Source organism: Hibiscus syriacus, unplaced genomic scaffold, assembly GCF_006381635.1.
Source record: "Hibiscus syriacus cultivar Baekdansim isolate YM2019G1 unplaced genomic scaffold, ASM638163v2 tig00111002_pilon, whole genome shotgun sequence".
In the NCBI taxonomy this organism is placed as follows: domain Eukaryota; kingdom Viridiplantae; phylum Streptophyta; class Magnoliopsida; order Malvales; family Malvaceae; genus Hibiscus; species Hibiscus syriacus.
The window spans coordinates 130071-147431 of record NW_024062948.1 but is presented as its reverse complement, the minus strand read 5'-3'; the positions used below and the strand labels follow the sequence as shown (position 1 = coordinate 147431).

At 32.4% G+C, this 17361-nt stretch overlaps 1 long non-coding RNA gene across 1 annotated transcript; it reads left to right on the top strand.

The window, feature by feature from the left end:
- Positions 1-16561: 16561 nt before the first annotated feature.
- LOC120149363 lies at positions 16562-17122 on the top strand. The gene is made up of 3 exons (XR_005518469.1): positions 16562-16686; positions 16776-16850; positions 17049-17122. It is a non-coding gene; the product is annotated as an uncharacterized LOC120149363 (long non-coding RNA).
- Positions 17123-17361: the final 239 nt, after the last annotated feature.

Below are 17361 nucleotides of genomic sequence, written 5' to 3'. Positions count from 1 at the left end.
TTTGATGGAAAGGGCTTGTACTCGGTCATAAAAATCTATAATGGGAATACCATCAGAGACATTGAGAGTTACATCCTCTTTTAAGAACTGTGACATCATTATCGAGGTTTACACGTTTTTCATTTGCTTGAGTATCAAAGTTACTAGTCACTATGTCTTTGTAGGAGATAGCAGGTCACGAGGTGAGGGAGGGGCATCACAATCCATTAGCGATGGAGGATGATTGTCAACGGATAGGGAGGGATCAGGTGGGGCTTCATCTCTAATGTTGCTTCTTAGGGAGTCTAGGTTCACCAGGAGTTTCTGCATGAGCCATTCTTGTTGTTCTACTTTTTATCCTTTCATAACATTACAACAGACAAATTAATAGAGATATATTATTAATCTGGGAATAAAATAGGGTTTTATTCAAGTGCAAAAAACTCACATTTTATTTAATGGGTGAAATGGATTTATTTTATATTCCTTTAACGAATTATAGTCTTCATTTGATAATGTAAATCCTAGACCAAGCTTAGACGTTACGATCGAATATTAGAGATTACATTGATAAAATTTTGTCTAATCATAACCAATAAAAAAAATTCATAAATTAATAAAATGATGCATGTCAAAAAAAGTTCATATCTCTATAAAGAATATCCCTAAAAGTCCAAATACACATACTTCAAAATGATAAAAGTTTTAAAATAAATAAGTTCGATAATAATCACTACTTGAATGAAAATATAACTAGTCGATCTTTCAAGTACCATAACGATCCTAACGACCAAGTGAATCTAAAAGGTAAGAAACTAAAAGGGTGGGCTATAAAGTTCAATGTGTCTTCTAAATGTGGGTCAACAACATTAAATATAATATACATTCAATTCACGATAAGCTATAATTTAGACATAAAATATTGATACAACATCAAACATGATATTTAGACATAAAATATAGATACAACATCAAACATGATATTTAGACATAAAATATTGATACAACATCAAACATGATTAATGCAATGCAATCCACTGTCTCATCTACATCGTCATACGATTACTGACTAGGCATTGCCATCTTAAAAAGGATACATCACCTTATAATTCGATTATTGGACTTTATCATCCGATGAGGATGCATCAACATGCTATTTAGTAATTATAATTACCATCAAATAAAGATACATCAGTTTGTTATTCGGTTATTAGAATTATCATTCGATAATAATGCACCAACAAATTATCCAGTCATTGAAATTACCATATGATAAGGATATTTCAACCTATTATTCGGTTATTAGAATTACCATTCGATAAGGATACTCCTACATATTATTTGGTTATTAGAATTATCATTCGGTAAGAATACATTGGTATGTTATTCAGTTATTCTTTCACCTTACAAACTCAACTCAATGAAATGTACATGATGAGTGCTATTAAAATAGACATTGGTAAATCATTCATATTTATATTATGATTACGATACAAGATAAATGCATACATCAGTGTACTGGGATCACTGGTACACCCTATGGTGAAGCAAAAAAAATTAATTTGACAGTCACCAGTATCCAAGTACGAAAATTAGAATCGGGAGGAAGAGAAACGATTATTCACATTGGATTCCTTGAATAGAAGGAAACACACCAGTCGCGAGCTGTTCGAATCACAACGCCTCTACGAAAATACCATCTCTGCCTCTATTCAGTTCACCGCTTGAGAGAAAAAATTTACTTTCCCAAATTGTTTTGAGAAACGTGCAAAGTCTAAGAAAAGAAGAAGACGGTGCTAGGCCATTCTTTCCTTTTATAATGTTGTTACCTAACACTTAGGGTTTTACAAATTAATTAAAAGAAAAATAATTACATTAATTACATTTCTTTTAATATTTATTCAACATACACTAGATAATTAAAAGCATACATACGCATACGCATACGCATACGCATACGCATACGCATACGCATACGCATATGCATACGCATACACGTACAATAAAATTGTACACGTGTAACTTATTATAATTTGCTCATTTCAACCCTTGGGTGTGACCCTGTAGTAGTAATATTAGAAACATTCTAATATTACAAACAATAAGTGGCATCTAGCAATATATCATTGTCATCTAAGTACAGGAAGTCATGATTCAACATAACACCTTCCTGACTAACTTTTATTATATCCTTTTGTCTTTTATATCTAGAATAGGCACAAGTCTTGGATTAGTCACACTTGTATAGCCCATCTATTTTTTTTCTTGATATCTAGAGTACACTATAATGAACGAATAATTTGTGATATCTCATATCAACTTATTCAAGCATGTCCATGCATTTTTAGTTTCACTCAATCAAGTGGCCTATGATACATTTTCTATTATGTAGGAAGGACAAATCCTATCTTGATCATTCACACCCCACTATATCTATATTGATATGTTCAATATCGATCTTTGTAGTGCAACCAGTTACGGAGCATTTTTAACTATATCAAAACATACAACAATATATGTTGAGATAGTAATGATCTCAAGTTTGAGGATCATACATATAGTCATCACCATAAGCAATGTTGCGACATTCACATAATAATCCAAGGCATATGTGTCGACAGCCGTATTAGTTTGGAGATCCGTTATTATTATATTATTATTATTATTTAACGTTTATTTTATTTTCTTTGCAGGCCATTACAACAAGCCCAACTGGGCCCAAATTGCATCAACAAGCCCAATCAGACCAAACAAAAAAATAGCCCAAATTTAGCCTAACAATTTAAGACTTGAAGCCCAAATGATAGCCTGGTTACAACTCGACCTGGACCCGGTTCGATCTCCTGCGTGAAGCCATTGTGCCATTATTGTTACCCCAGCTACTCCCGCCACCACCATCTAATATTTTCCATCAATAAATGAGCACGCCACTATCATTCCTCGTTAATCAACCCACGCAACAAATCAGAGATATATATTTATTATTCTAAATGTAATAGGGGTTTTTTTAGAAAAAAATGAAAGGGGGCTTTCGGTTTTAGTGGGGGAGGAACCCAAAAATTATTTGGGGGCGGGAATCAAATATGCAAAAGGGAATGGATTCATCTGAATGAACAATGTAAAGGGTCTCCCCCAGATTCTTCGAACGAAAATAAAAACAACAACAAAAATTTCTGATATATTACTTTTTCGAAATAGAAGTTATTTTTCTCTCTGTTATTTTCTTTCATACTAAACATAACCAAAGAAAAAATAAAATAGTGGGAGAGGATTTACCCATTCGGTCGGTGAGAGAGGACGGTGACCATAACCTCCGTTCGAAGATCCGAACGGTCAAAGTGGAGAAGGAGAGTCGACGAGCAACATACTAAAAACCCGAGGCGATCTAACGGTGGACGGTGAAAGTTGAGATATTCTTGGTTATTTTCGTGGAATTTGGGGTCGATTCTCGCAAACGAAGCCTAGTTCTGAGACGGGAGGCCAAGGCGAGCCTTCTGGTGAAATTTGGTGACCAACGGCCACCAGAGACGACCAACGGCGACGCGGCTATCGGCGACAGCCCGGACGGTGGTCCGGCGACCGAAATCCTAGAGAGAGTAAGACCTCTCTCTCTAAATTCTAAAAAAACTAAACAGAAAAAAAAAATTAAAAAAAGTTTGTATTTAGAAAACTTTAGGGGAATTTGCACTTAGGTCCCTTCAGGTAGATGTGTCTTTATAAAATAGTCACATGTGGGGAACTTTTGTAATTTACCATTTCTGATGCATGTTATATTTTGGTTTAATTTATGTTTAATCCCTGTATGTTTAGGCGTATTTTGCATTTTGGTCATGTGTAGTGACAGTTTAATTTTTTTAAATACTTAGGGACTAATTTAGTATTTTTTTTCTTTTATTTTTTCAGCACTAACCTTTTGGTTTATTATCTTCCAAGGCCCTACTTTATGCGAGGTTTCCATTTCGTCATTAGTCCTTTGTTTAGTCCATTTCTTTTAATTTTGTGCAATAATTTTTTATTATTTTAATTTAATTTTATTATTTTAGTTTAATTGAAATTAGTCACTTTTTTTTATTTTCATTTGGCCACTGTATGGATTCTTTTTATTATTCTATTATAATTTGGATATGATATCTTCAATTTATGCATTATAGTCTCTGATGGATTATGATTTGGCTATTGTTTTTATTTTTATTTCATTTTAGTCCCATTTCACTAGTTATTATGATTATTTAATTTGAGTATCTTATTTCAATAATTTCCATTTTGGTCCCAATGATTGCAGATGGTTTATTTGATTTTAGTACCTAATATGAAAATATTTGCAATGGTTTTTATTTTTGTTGGTTGTATATCTTAATTCTTAAAGTCTCTATCTTTATTATTTTGATCCATCATTTACATATTTGTTAATTCTCGCTAATTGTAATATTTTCAAATGTTATTTTACTCAAGGAATTTATGCAAAACACGCCTTGACTGACAAGGAGTGTGTTTCTAAGAATTGTTCGAATAAAATAATGTCTTTTATATTCGAATGAATTTTTTAATATAATTAATATATGTATTTGGGTAATATTATTTGTATGGGGAATCCATGGAAATGCCCCATTAACTTACAAGGAAGGTATTTCTGAAATTGTTCGAGCAAAATAACAACCTTTATATTTTCTTTTCTAGATAGGGATCATAATTTAAAGGTATTCAAATTTGCCAATTTTAATATTTAGAGACGTTTAATCACTTAGGTACCGATTTTGGGCGTTGTGGGGGTGCTAATCATTCCCATGCGTAATCGACTCCTAACCCTTTTCCAAAACAAATTTATGGTTAAACGCATATCACTTTTATCTTTTAAAATTATTTTTCTTAAAATTATTTAAAGATATTTTTATGTATCGACCTACCTAACCCAAAGGTCAATGGAGACTCTAAATTTATTTATTTATGTATTTATTTTAAAACCCAACATTTTCCTATATTAAGTTGGATCGATCCCCGCCATAGCCCTAAAAGCTTAAGGATTGTTCCAACAGCTGGCGATTCCACTGGGGACATTAGAGAGTATGGCCGTAATCGATTATACGTCATCTTTTTAGTTAAAAATGGCAAATTTGAATGATGTTTAAAATTTTGATCCTTGTTTTGTTTACATCGTATCGCATCATACATTTTTTATTTATTAGTTGTACTAACGTGTGATTTACATGTTTCAGATTTCTGACCTTTTGTTTAAGTCTGTTACTTTTTTGTATCGAGGCAAAGGATTATGAGTTTCCCCCACTCGCTCTATAACAATTCAAGTATTTAGAGACTTCTAACTGTGCTCTGTCCCGTTAGCCGTTAGATAGGGGTGAACGCTACGCTTACGTGAGAAAAATTATTTTTCTCCGCGTGGCCTTTAGCAAGTAACCTCTGGGGTACATATACCTTGTGTTACGAGTGAAACATTAAGTTTCCTTGCATATACATAGGGAAATGAATCCTCTCAAATTGAACTCGACCCGTTTAAGCTTGTAATGGGTGAGGATCGAGGGTCTGATAGGCCCAAGGGGCACTAGCAAAGGACAATTTGATGACCCTTTTAGTAGTACCAAAACTCTGTCTGTTTTGTATCGAAATTCTTATGTGGTTCTTCAAAAGTCAAAAAATAAAGTCTAAACTTTTCCTCGAATTTATTTATTTATTTTTGCAAAAGCATGAGAATTAGAAGAGTATGTGGTTAGGTTTATTTTTTTCAAACAAGCATACGAACTAGATGGCATGAGGTTATGATTTATATGTGTGGGGGTAGAAAACATGTCTGGGTATAACTGTTATAAAAGCATGTCAGGGTAGATACCATGTTGGGTAGGATATTTTCTTTTCGTAAATATTTTTTATGCTTTTTTGGTTGAATGACACTAACAATTTCTTTTGTTTTATCTTATTTTTATCTGTCTTATGTTTGCATTTGCATTTTCACATCATAACCAAACAAGGTGTTAATTCACAAGTGATTGATCTAATCAAAAGGCTTTCATATCGACATAAGAGTTCCATAACTAGGTAGTCAAATCCGTAAGGGCAACGACATACAAATAAAATTGATCGACAGGGGAAGAGCTCAAAGTTGATCGAAGACTCCTATTAAACGAACGAAGATAGGGATGATATAAAATAGTCAGACGATAGTTGAGTCAAGAGTAAAAAGATCCTTCATGAGATATCAAGGTCATTTTCCTCTTGGAGAATCCCACGAAAATGGAGGACTAGAGATCCAAAAATCACGGTAAGTGAAGTAAAATGAAGAAAGGCGGATCAATATTTTGAGAAGTCCAACAACTATAAAGACAAACAAAAAATCGTGAGAAAGGCCTATATCGAGTAAATGAAGAAAATGAAGCTTGTCTGTCTAGTGTAAGGAACACTTACAGTCTGATGAAGGTTATTCTATGGTGGTCGCTTTTGGGAATTAACACATTGTGTATTTGCATCTGCATTTGCATTATCGTTTTGCATTAGCTTATTAATTTTTCTATTTGCTTCTATAATAATCTTGTTATATCATTTGTACTAACTTTTTATGATTGTTTTTCTTTTTGCTTGTATCGCATGATCATGACATAATCAAAAGGTGTTGATTTGTGAGTGGTCATCAGAGTAAAAGGTTTTTATCATTGACAAAGGGTTTTATGGTCAATTAAACTATAACACTGCTAGGGAATGGCATCCTGAGGAAACTCCGAGAATAGTGGATAGCTATGCCTCTAAGGATCGTGTGTCCGGTGAAAAGCAAAAAGAGATAAGAGAGAAAATGTCCAAGATGATGGATAGATTAGTTGCTCTGGCTAAGGGAAAAGAGACTTCTACAAGAGAAATAAAAGAGCATGATGAAAAGGATCATGCGACGTCAAATACACAATGGACTACTTTAGGAGAAAGTTAATCCTAGCCAATCTGAGAAGTCACGTACAGTCACCATTCGTATCAACAAGTTGTCTAGAGACCCCAAGGAAATGGTGACAACTGTAGAAGTTCAGAAAGATAAAAAAAAGCCCCACAATCAAAACTCGTGGTCATTTGAGAGTTTTTTCCCAACGTCAGGAGAAATAAACTTGAAGACTTCAGTTCAATCCAAGTCGAGAGGAGCTCCAGGACATGCCATTGAGAATTGTACTACCTTCAAGCACCTAGTCCAGCACTTTTTAGATCATGGAGTTTGAAATGGAATGTCAACCTAGTTTGGTAATTTATTGTCCTGTTAGGTTAGAGCCAAAATCAAAGGTAAGGATATCTGGGGGCATCTAGGAGGAAGAAGATTTGCAAAGGTATGAAGCTCAAGTATGTCCCTTGAGGAGTAAACAACGGGGGTTACTGAACTGAAAAACGATGTTGAACAAAGGAGAAAAAATAGCAAGATGAATTAAGGTTGAGCCAAGAAGTCCTTTCATGGTTTACAGGTTGCATAAAAAGACGCAATACAACCATAGATGATTTGGAAAGATGCTAAGTCAAGAATCAGATGTTGGATATGTCCATAGCCAACATGGAAGTTTCATATCAGTGCCACAAGCATGAGATTGATGCTGAGCTATAAGCCACTAGATCAAGGAACAAGAGATTTATGAGGATTGTAGAGAATTTTAAAAATATTGCCCAAGGAGTTCATAACAACGAAAAATTTCTTACGAGGAAAAATAAACAACATTATCTACAGCTCCGAGAATTGACACAAAAGATAGAAAAAGATGACGGCATGAAAGAAGCCATGATCTAAACAAGCAATATGGCTCGCAAGTTGATTAATTTAGCTGGATTCACAAGAAAATTGAAGCAAATTGACAACCCATCACCCGAGCATGAGAGGAAGTTAACTTGGCTTCTGAGAGAAATAGAAAAGTTAGGAGTTAAGGTTATTCCTTGTATGTAAAGTTTGTTTGACATATCAAAACCCTTGTGTTCAATGAAAATTATTTTAAGATGGTCACTCTGGAATGACACCTTTGCATTTGCATCATACCTTTTGCATTTCCATTTCTATATTTTTGCATTTTTATGTGCATTTTTGCATATTTACATTCACATGTATATGTCATACATTGCATAATATACATTGCATCTTAACATGCATTAATCACAGATCTTGGTAGTACCTCGCGCAGAATCTTTTTCAAGAAATATTAAAGGTCAATTGAGGCCACTACATTCGTACCTAGAGAATATTGGAGGGCCAGGGATATGAAGCTTGGGGAAGCCGCTAAGAACTGTGGGTACCGATGTGCAAGTTACAGAATCTGATCGATTCGGGAGCATGGTTTTTTTATGAGCAAGTGGGGCATTAGATTTTAATAACCCTGAATATCCAGCCAAGCACCCACATTTCTGATGAGTAATGGGCATCCTAATTAGGAAAAGATCATTTCATTCATCATGAAGCTCTATTTCACTTACAGGGTCTTGTTTGAGTTTGTTTTTGTTCTTCCTTTCTTTATTTACTAAATATTTTGTAAAAATGTTTGATGATTGAACTTATGCTACTTTTAAGGCTGTGAGCAATTAAGAAAATTTTTAATCTGTTACTTCTTTGAGTATCAAATTAATTAAAGATTCTTTTAATTTTTCAAGAATTATAGATCTTTGGCAAGTGGTAAAATTAGACCTTTCATATCCCATCCAAAGCCAAAATACAATTACTCAGTATTTTTTACCTTAAATAATTCTTGGTCATTATCAAAACCAAATTATGACACTACATTTATTTGAGACTCCAAAGTCATACCTTTTCCTTTTTCGAGACACCAAATCCATACTTTTACCTTCCCGGGAAGAGCCGATCTTTTTATAATATTATCTTCCACCATATACACAACTTCAAAGTCACACATTTGTCTTTTCAGATACAAAACTATCATTTTTCTTTATACTAGTAAAATCGGAAGGCCTCAAGTGCAAAACTTTCATTTGTCTGTAAGTCTTTCTTTAAGAAGAGATGAGATGGGGCATCATGGTCAACTTGTTGAAGAGAAGCTCGAGATATTGGGGCATACTCGAAGCAGAAGAAGAAAAAAATAAAGGGAATGATTTAAATAATTCTATCATGCATTAATTACATTGTTTTCATTTAAATAAAAGTTAATCATGAATATTCATCCCCCTGGGATACCTCTTTTTACAAGGACTTCTGTGTATGAAATGATGAACGGCCTTATTTCATTTATCCCTTCACAAAAAGAGAAAATATATCCCTTGTTGTCCCCATTTGAGCCTGAATTATTTTCTTCTAATTCACCCTGACCAAGGATCACCCTACATTAGGGGCAAGGTGAAGGATATCTGCTCGTAGGGGTACAAATCGTCAATCCAGTTTTATTACAGGGAAAAAACTCTGTGAATAAAGAGGAATAACAAGGAACCGCAAGACATCAAATGCAAGTGCTATGATCAAATCCAGTAGAGAACAATGAAAAGTTCCAAATGCAAGAAATAAAGAGGACAAGAATGTGCTCAAAGCAATTTGAGTCCTATACTCATCCAATAAATTCAGAGAGAGATAAAAGATAGAAAAAAAAGGAAAAAAAGAGGAAAAAGGAAAAGGAGAAAGAAATAAATCAAGTATTTCAAGATGAGTGACTCATTGAGCCTCAAGTAACAAGGTTGATCAAGTGCAATCGTTTCAAATATTCAGTTCAACCAGAAGAGTGAGAGATGCTGAAGAAATAAGAAAATGGAGATAAACTCTAGGGTGAAAACCCAAAAAATGGGCGGTCTAGAGGGATCCAGAAAAAGCAAAAGAAAATAAAGGACAAGTAGCAAGCAGATCCAAGTCAAGCAAGGCAAGATTGAAGGCATCAGAACGAATTGATCATTGGTTTAATTACCCTTAAACACTTGTTTGGGCCTATTTATCTCTTTCTTTCATAACCGTGAGCCCTGGCATATGTTATGCCTGAAAAGTCCATTCTAATCATACATGGATTTCTAAGTGAAAGAGACTATCTTCAGATTTCATTCCGCTTCTCAGGATTAATTTTTATTTGCAAAATTTGTTTTATAAAATCTTTAATGCATGGTATGAAAAATAATAAAGGGGGTTCAAGACATAAAATTTTGAATAACGTCTTGAAACTAAAGGAGGATTCGAATGAAAACCTGAAAGGGCAGCTTGAATATTAAATTGTGCAACAACGACATAAGAGACGGTCATACAAAGCTCTTGATGAAGTACCACACATCCCAAAGGTGTTCATGAGAGTTTGGAACCAATAAGTATCTCTAGAAGATGTGCATAACAACCACTTCTTCAAGTCAGTGGATGCCCAAAGAGACAGATATGATATAATAAAAAGGCCACCTGAGAGACCTTACCTTTTCAGAATCAACCTACACCTTAAATTTTTCAGTAATTTTGACACTTGCCAATGGGATATGATTTTTTGAAAGATTAAAAGAGTAGTTGACTTGTTTGATATTCATTAAACTCTTGTTTTATGATTTGTCTCAATTGTGAAACCTAGAAAGGGGCACTATTATTCAAAAATTTTATTAAACATTTTCAAAATTCTTTAATTGATATTTTCAATTTTTTTGGAAATAAAAAGAATTTTTTCAAAATTCTTGTTTTAATTGATATTTTTTTTATTTGATACATGTCTCTCAGAAACAGAGTTCATGCTTAGAATCAGTGCTAGAGGAAAGAAATGATAAATGTTGGGGCATTTTTTAAGGCCCATATCATCCACGAATACAAGATCATTGAATTGAACAAACATTTATTTTCAATGAAATATAAAGGTGTGAAGAATGAAAATGGTAAAACAATGAATTCTCCTGTAATAATCAATGTAAAACTTAGAGGACTAAGTTCGAGGTTAGCAATTGAGCAAACACCTTTAATTTCAGTTGTTTCTATGGTTCCAACCATTATCCTTGGCATGGATGTCTCATGGCTCTCCTAGGCAGACTGATATTCCATCAATTGATGTGATGGTCAGCTCCAGGCGATAACCTTTGATTTCCTGCTATATAGCAACAACATATACACAGTCTTCAAAGCTTGAAATAATGGATCCTCTTTTCAAAGATAAAAGCTCTATCGGATTTCTACACAAGATCAGACGGAGAAAGCACATCTTATCAGGGGAAAATTTGTTAGGGGTAAGAAGAAATTGACGCAACTCAAGAATTGCAATAGTGCATGCTGGTGCAAACAAAAAGTGAAGACAACTTAATCAAAAAGAGAATGAAGATCGCTCTTGCACCCATCCCCACCACGAATCAAGATGATAATGACTGTAAAATCTGTTTTGAGAAATTTTGTCTCTCTTAAGATGGTTTCACTAGAAATTTCATTCGTGGCCTTCTTAGAACATGTATCATAGAAAACTCAATCTTGTCGTACTAAAAGTCATTTCCCCTTGAAGCTTCAACTTGACTTCCTCGTGAAGAGAAGTCAATTTTTGCTACTCTTGACTTCAACGTGAAGAGAAGTCAATCTTTGTTATTTTTGACTTCCTCGTGAAAAAAAGTCAATCTTTCAATGTTGTTCTTGACTTCCTCGTGAAGAGAAGTCAATCTTTGTTATTCTTGACTTTCTCATGAAGAGAAGTCAATCTTTGTTATTCCTGACTCCCTCGCGAAGAGGAGTCAATCTTTCAATGTTATTCTTGACTTCCTCGTGAAGAGAATTCGATCTTTGTTATTTTGACTTCATCGTGAAGAGAAATCAATCTTTTTTATTCTTGACTTTCTCTTGAAGAGAAGTCAATCTTTGTTAACTCTTGACTTCCTCGTGAAGAGAAGTCAATATTTGTTATTCCTAACTCACTTGCAAAGAGGAGTCAATCTTTCAATGTTATTCTTGACTTCCTCATGAAGAAAAGTTGATCTTTGTTATTCTTGACTTCCTCGTGAAGAGAAGTCGATCTTTGTTATTCTTGACTCCCTCGTGAAAAGAAGTCAATCTTTGTTTTCTTGACTTACTCGTGAAGAGAAGTCAATCTGTGTTATTCTTGACTTTCTCGTGAAGAGAAGTCAATCTTTAGTGTTTCTTCCTTGACTTTCTCGCAAAGATGAGTCAATCTTTTTGTATTACCATTTTGGACTTTCTCGTGAAGAGAAATCAATCTCTTAATATTTTATTGTTTTCCTTTTTGACTTTCTCGTGAATATGAGTCAATATTCTAGTGTTGCCTTCTTTAACTTTCTCGCGAAGTGGAGTCAGTCTTTTATTGTTGTCTTCATTGACTTTCTCGCGAAGTGGAGTCAATATTTTAGTGTTGTCCTTCTTGACTTTCTCGCGAAGATGAGTCATTATTTCAGATTTGGTCTTCCTGAAAAGTAGTGAAGCAAATCAATTCTGATTCAATCTTCCTTGAAGAGAAGTGAAGTAAATCAAAATTTTCACGAGTTTGATCTCCCCCAATTAGTAGTGGAGCAGATTCTTTTTCTTTCATATTTGGTCTTCCTGAGGAGCAGCAAAGCAAATCAATTTTGATTCAATCTTCCCTGAAGAACAGTGAAGTTGATTGAAATTTTTCTCGAGTCTGATCTCCCCTAAAGAGTAGCGAAGTAGATTCTTCTTCTTTCATATTTGGTTTTCCTGAAGAGCAATGAAACAAATCAATTCTGATTCAATCTTCCCTGAAGAGAAGTGAAGTGGATCAAAATTTTCTCGAGTCTGATCTCCTTAAAGAGTAGCGGAGCAAATTCTTCTTCTTCAGATTTGGTCTTCCCGAAGAGCAGCGAACAAATCGATTCTGATTCAATCTTCCCTAAAGAGCATTGAAGTGGATCAAATTTCTCGAGTCTGATCTCCCTTAAAGAGTAGCAGAGGAGATTCTTCTTCTTTCAGATTTGGTCTTCCTAAATAGCAGCAAAACAAATCGATTCTGATTCCATCGTCCCTAAAGAGCAGTGAAGTGGATCAAAGTTTCTCGAGTTTGATCTCCCCTAAAAAGTAGCGGAGCAGATTCTTCTTTCTACAATAAATTTCTATGATTGTGACAAATTTAATTTTGTCAAATTAATTTTGTCACTATTAATAGCTTTTTGGTGACAAATAAATATTTTCGTATTAAATTAAAAAAAAGATATACAATTATGACAAAAGCTAAAATCGTCATAATAATTTATCACAATTAGCAAACATGTGCAACATATGGTGACAAAATAAATTTTATAACGAATTTTTTCACAAATGTTTCCCTCCAATTTTTTGGCGCCAAATTAAAGGCATATAGTGACAAATTTTTGTAACTAAAAGTTTTAGTAACTATGACAGGAAAAAAATTCACAACAAATAATGAGATTTAGATTTTTTGTGACAAATTTTGTTTGTGATTATATATTTTAATTATAGTGACAAATGTATAGTCACAAATGATTATCTCCAATTTTTGGTAAAAAAAAATCATATAGTAACATGATTTGTAACTATAAGCTATAATTATTGTTACAAAAAAAGTTGTCAGAACAATAATGAGATTCAAGTTTTTAGTAAAAAACAGTGTTTGTCGTTATGTTTTAATTATAGTGACAAAAATATTGTCACAAAGATTTCCCTCCATATTGTTTTGCGTTAAAAAAATCATATAGTGACAAATTTTGTAACTATAAGTGTTAATAATTATTATAGAAAACATTGTCACAAAAAATAATGATATTCACGTTTTTGTGACAAATTATATTTGTAGTTATAAATTTTAACTATAGTGATAACATATATTTTCATAATTATTTTTCTCTATTTTTTTGTTTCAAAAGTTATATTGAAATTTTTTATAATTATAATTTATAGTTATTGTTATAGAAAAAATTATCACATCAAATAATAAAATTCAGGTTTTTTGTAATCAATTATTTTTTTACTTATATTTTAATCATTATGAAAAATTATACTATCAAAACCATTTATCCCTATCTTTTACTGTCAAAAATATTATATAGTAACAAAATATATTATCATAAAGATTTTCCTCCATATTTATTTGCACCAAAAAAATCATATAGTAACAATTTTTGTAACTGTAAGTGTTTATAATTATTACAAAAATATTGTCACAAAAAATAATGGTATTCACATTTTTGTGACAAATTCTACCTGTACTTGTAAATTTTAATTATAGTGACAACATATATTGTGATAAATATTTTTCTCCACTTTTTTTGTTTCAAAAAGTTATATTCATAATTTTTGTAATTATAATTTATAGTTATTGTTATAAAAAATTATCACATCAGACAATAAAATTCAAGTTTTTTGTAATCAATTATTTTTGTAGTTATATATTTTAATCATTATGTAAAATTATACTATCATAAACATTTCTCCGTATTTTTTTGTGCCAAAATGATATATAGTAAAAGTTTTATAATTATCGTTATAGAAAAATTATTACAACAAAAAATTTATTTTTTTAATTAATTAATGATTTTAGTTTATTATCAAAATGTTTTCATTTATTTTTTATGAAGCTAGTTTGAAACTTTTTTTCTTAATTATAATTATGTAAATAATTTAATCAAGTAAAGAATTTGAATAATTATGTAAATCTGTAGGCTCCTAAAGTTAATTTAGGGTACAGTTTGATCACTTATTTTTGCATTAAGCCAAAATATAAACAAGATACGTGTCACTTAATGTTTTTTTTAATGGTCGTTACTACGTAGTCACCTAAGAATGTAACTTAGAAAATGTTAGACACCTAAAAGTGAAATGAATAAAACTTTAAGCACCTATTTTCAACGAAAAATTTTTAGACACCTAAAGTTAATTTAGGGTATAATTTAAGCACTTATTTTTGCATTAAGCCTTTAAGAAACTACATGTTATTTAATTTTCAAAAAGGAGTTATAAATATGAATATGAATTTAATTGATGATTCATTAAATGAATGCAATATTTTATAATATAAAAAATAGTAATATTAAAAATAATTAATAACAACAAATAATAAATATAATGAGGTCTAAATTGTAAAAAGATATAAGTTAAATATGAAAAAAAAATAAACTACATGTAAGAATGGAAGGATCAAATATGTATTTTAACCATTAAATGGAAAAGCCCAAAAAATTACGCTCAAATGCCAGGTTCATTTGCGGTGGGTTGAAGACTGGATTAATTCGGGCTTGGGTTGAGCTTACTCCCTCCTTGGTTTTCTAAATTGGATCGGATCTCCTATGCCAAGCCTAGGTCGAACAGTTATGCTTAACATGTAGTACCCGTTCATCCAACAAAATTTGGAATTATTGTGGGCAGATTTTTTAAAAAAGAATATAAAAATTATTTTGGGATTTAGGTCATTGTTATGGTATATGTGAAATTCGTTATCTTTATTAAAGAGTATCATAAAATATATTAAAAAATAAAATTTGTTATATGAATTGGAACAAAACTAAATAAAACTTATCATGTCCTTATAACGAGTTTTAATTATATATTATATTATATAAAAATTGTCATCTCCTCATGACAAAAAATAATACTTTATCATGACAAAAAATAATACTTTATTTGACTGCTAAAACCACTTAATAAGTTAATCTTTTATATATATATATATATATAGGGATGGGTATAGGTCGGATTTTTGGTCCATCCAACTCAACTTGAGAACAAAGAATCCTCCATCTGATATCCAACTCGAACTCAACCCGATATATAACTTAAAAACACGATTTGAACCCGAATTATTTTTAAAAAAACTGATTCGATTGAGTCAGATCGAGTCATAACCCGTCGAGTTCGGTCCTATGCCCATCCCTATATATATATATATATATATATATATGCACAATTATAATCTTGTCTTTTATTCGGTCACATTAATCACTTAACCAACGGTGTAGTCTCATTAAAAGTGTGACGGATTAAGGGAATATAATGGAATCGGGTGAATCGGATAGACGATGTAGTCGGTTAAGGCCGTTTTAGAAGATATAAAGTAACGAGAAACATCTTGGAGAGAACGACTTTAGGGCGTAAAAGAAAAGAAAAACAAGCCGTAGAAGAGGGCTTTCTCTTGGTGTAGCTTATTCCCCACTATATTTACACCCACTACTCCCCTTAACAAAAAAAACTTTTTCAGGTAATTTTCCATATCTAATCTCCATGATTCCTTTTCGCTTTCACTTCTGTTTCTTCATTCATCTAATCTGAAATTTCCATATATGTTTCTGGGCTGCTTTTGAAATATTGATTTTATCTTCTTCTTTTGGCGGTTTAAAGATGGATCGTTATCAGCGAGTGGAGAAGCCGAAATCATAGACACCCATTGACGAGATTGAGATTCGGATTACCAGTCAAGTCAGGATGCGCAGTTACATCACTTATGCCATGACTCTGCTCCAGGTTTAATTTTCTTCTTCTTCGGGTTTGATTGCTGCATATTTAGACCTTTATTAGATTTGGGGCTTTGATTATTTTGAGAAATGTGTTATTTATTTTGTAACCCTTCTGATAGGAAAAGGGATCAAATCAAATAGTTTTGAAAGCAATGGAAAGAGCCATTAACAAGACTGTGACTATCGTGGAGTTAATTATGGTCATGTTTTAACTTTTATCTATGTGAATGGTTTTATTCATTGGTTCTTTATTTTTAAGGTGGCTGACATTTTGCTCCATTTACTTTTAATGTAGAGAAGAATTGTTGGTCTACATCAGATTACATCTATTGGATCCATGGATATAACAGATATGTGGGAGCCTCTGGAGGAAGGACTCCTTCCGTAAGAACCATTTGGTTTCTTGCTGTTCTTTTAATGTCGTTAATATGCTTCGTTAGAGAATTTTAGTAACCTTTGTTTATTTACCACAGTTTGGAGACCACCAAGCACGTGTCAATGATCACTATAACCCTTTCGAAAAAAGAATTGAATACATCCTCTGTCGGGTAAGTTCCTGTACTTGTTTCTCTTTAAAAAAGAAGTGAATGTCAATTATGTTCTTTTTGTTAGTCATGCTTGTTTTTTAATTACATTTTTATGAATGTTGGAAACTAGAGAATATATGCATATGGAAGGTTTATGCTTCTAATGATGCTGGTTTGATGTTTTATTTGACATGATTTATGAATAACTTCCTCATTCAGGTACCAGCCTCCATTACCAGCTGATCAGGTGAAGGCATCCACAGAAATCGATCACGAATGAGGTAGGGATACATTTCATTAGCCCCAGTCCGCACAGCCATTTGTTTTTGGCGATGTTGAATGACTATATTTGGTTTTTATAAAAAAAAATTGTCACAATATTTATCGAAAAAAAATTGTAACAAATTTATTTAATCAAAATAATAATTTATAACAAATATTAATTTCTCATTATAAAAAATTGTGACAAGTAATATTCTTTCACAATAACAAATTGTAACAAAATGATTTAGTCACAATTACACATTACTTT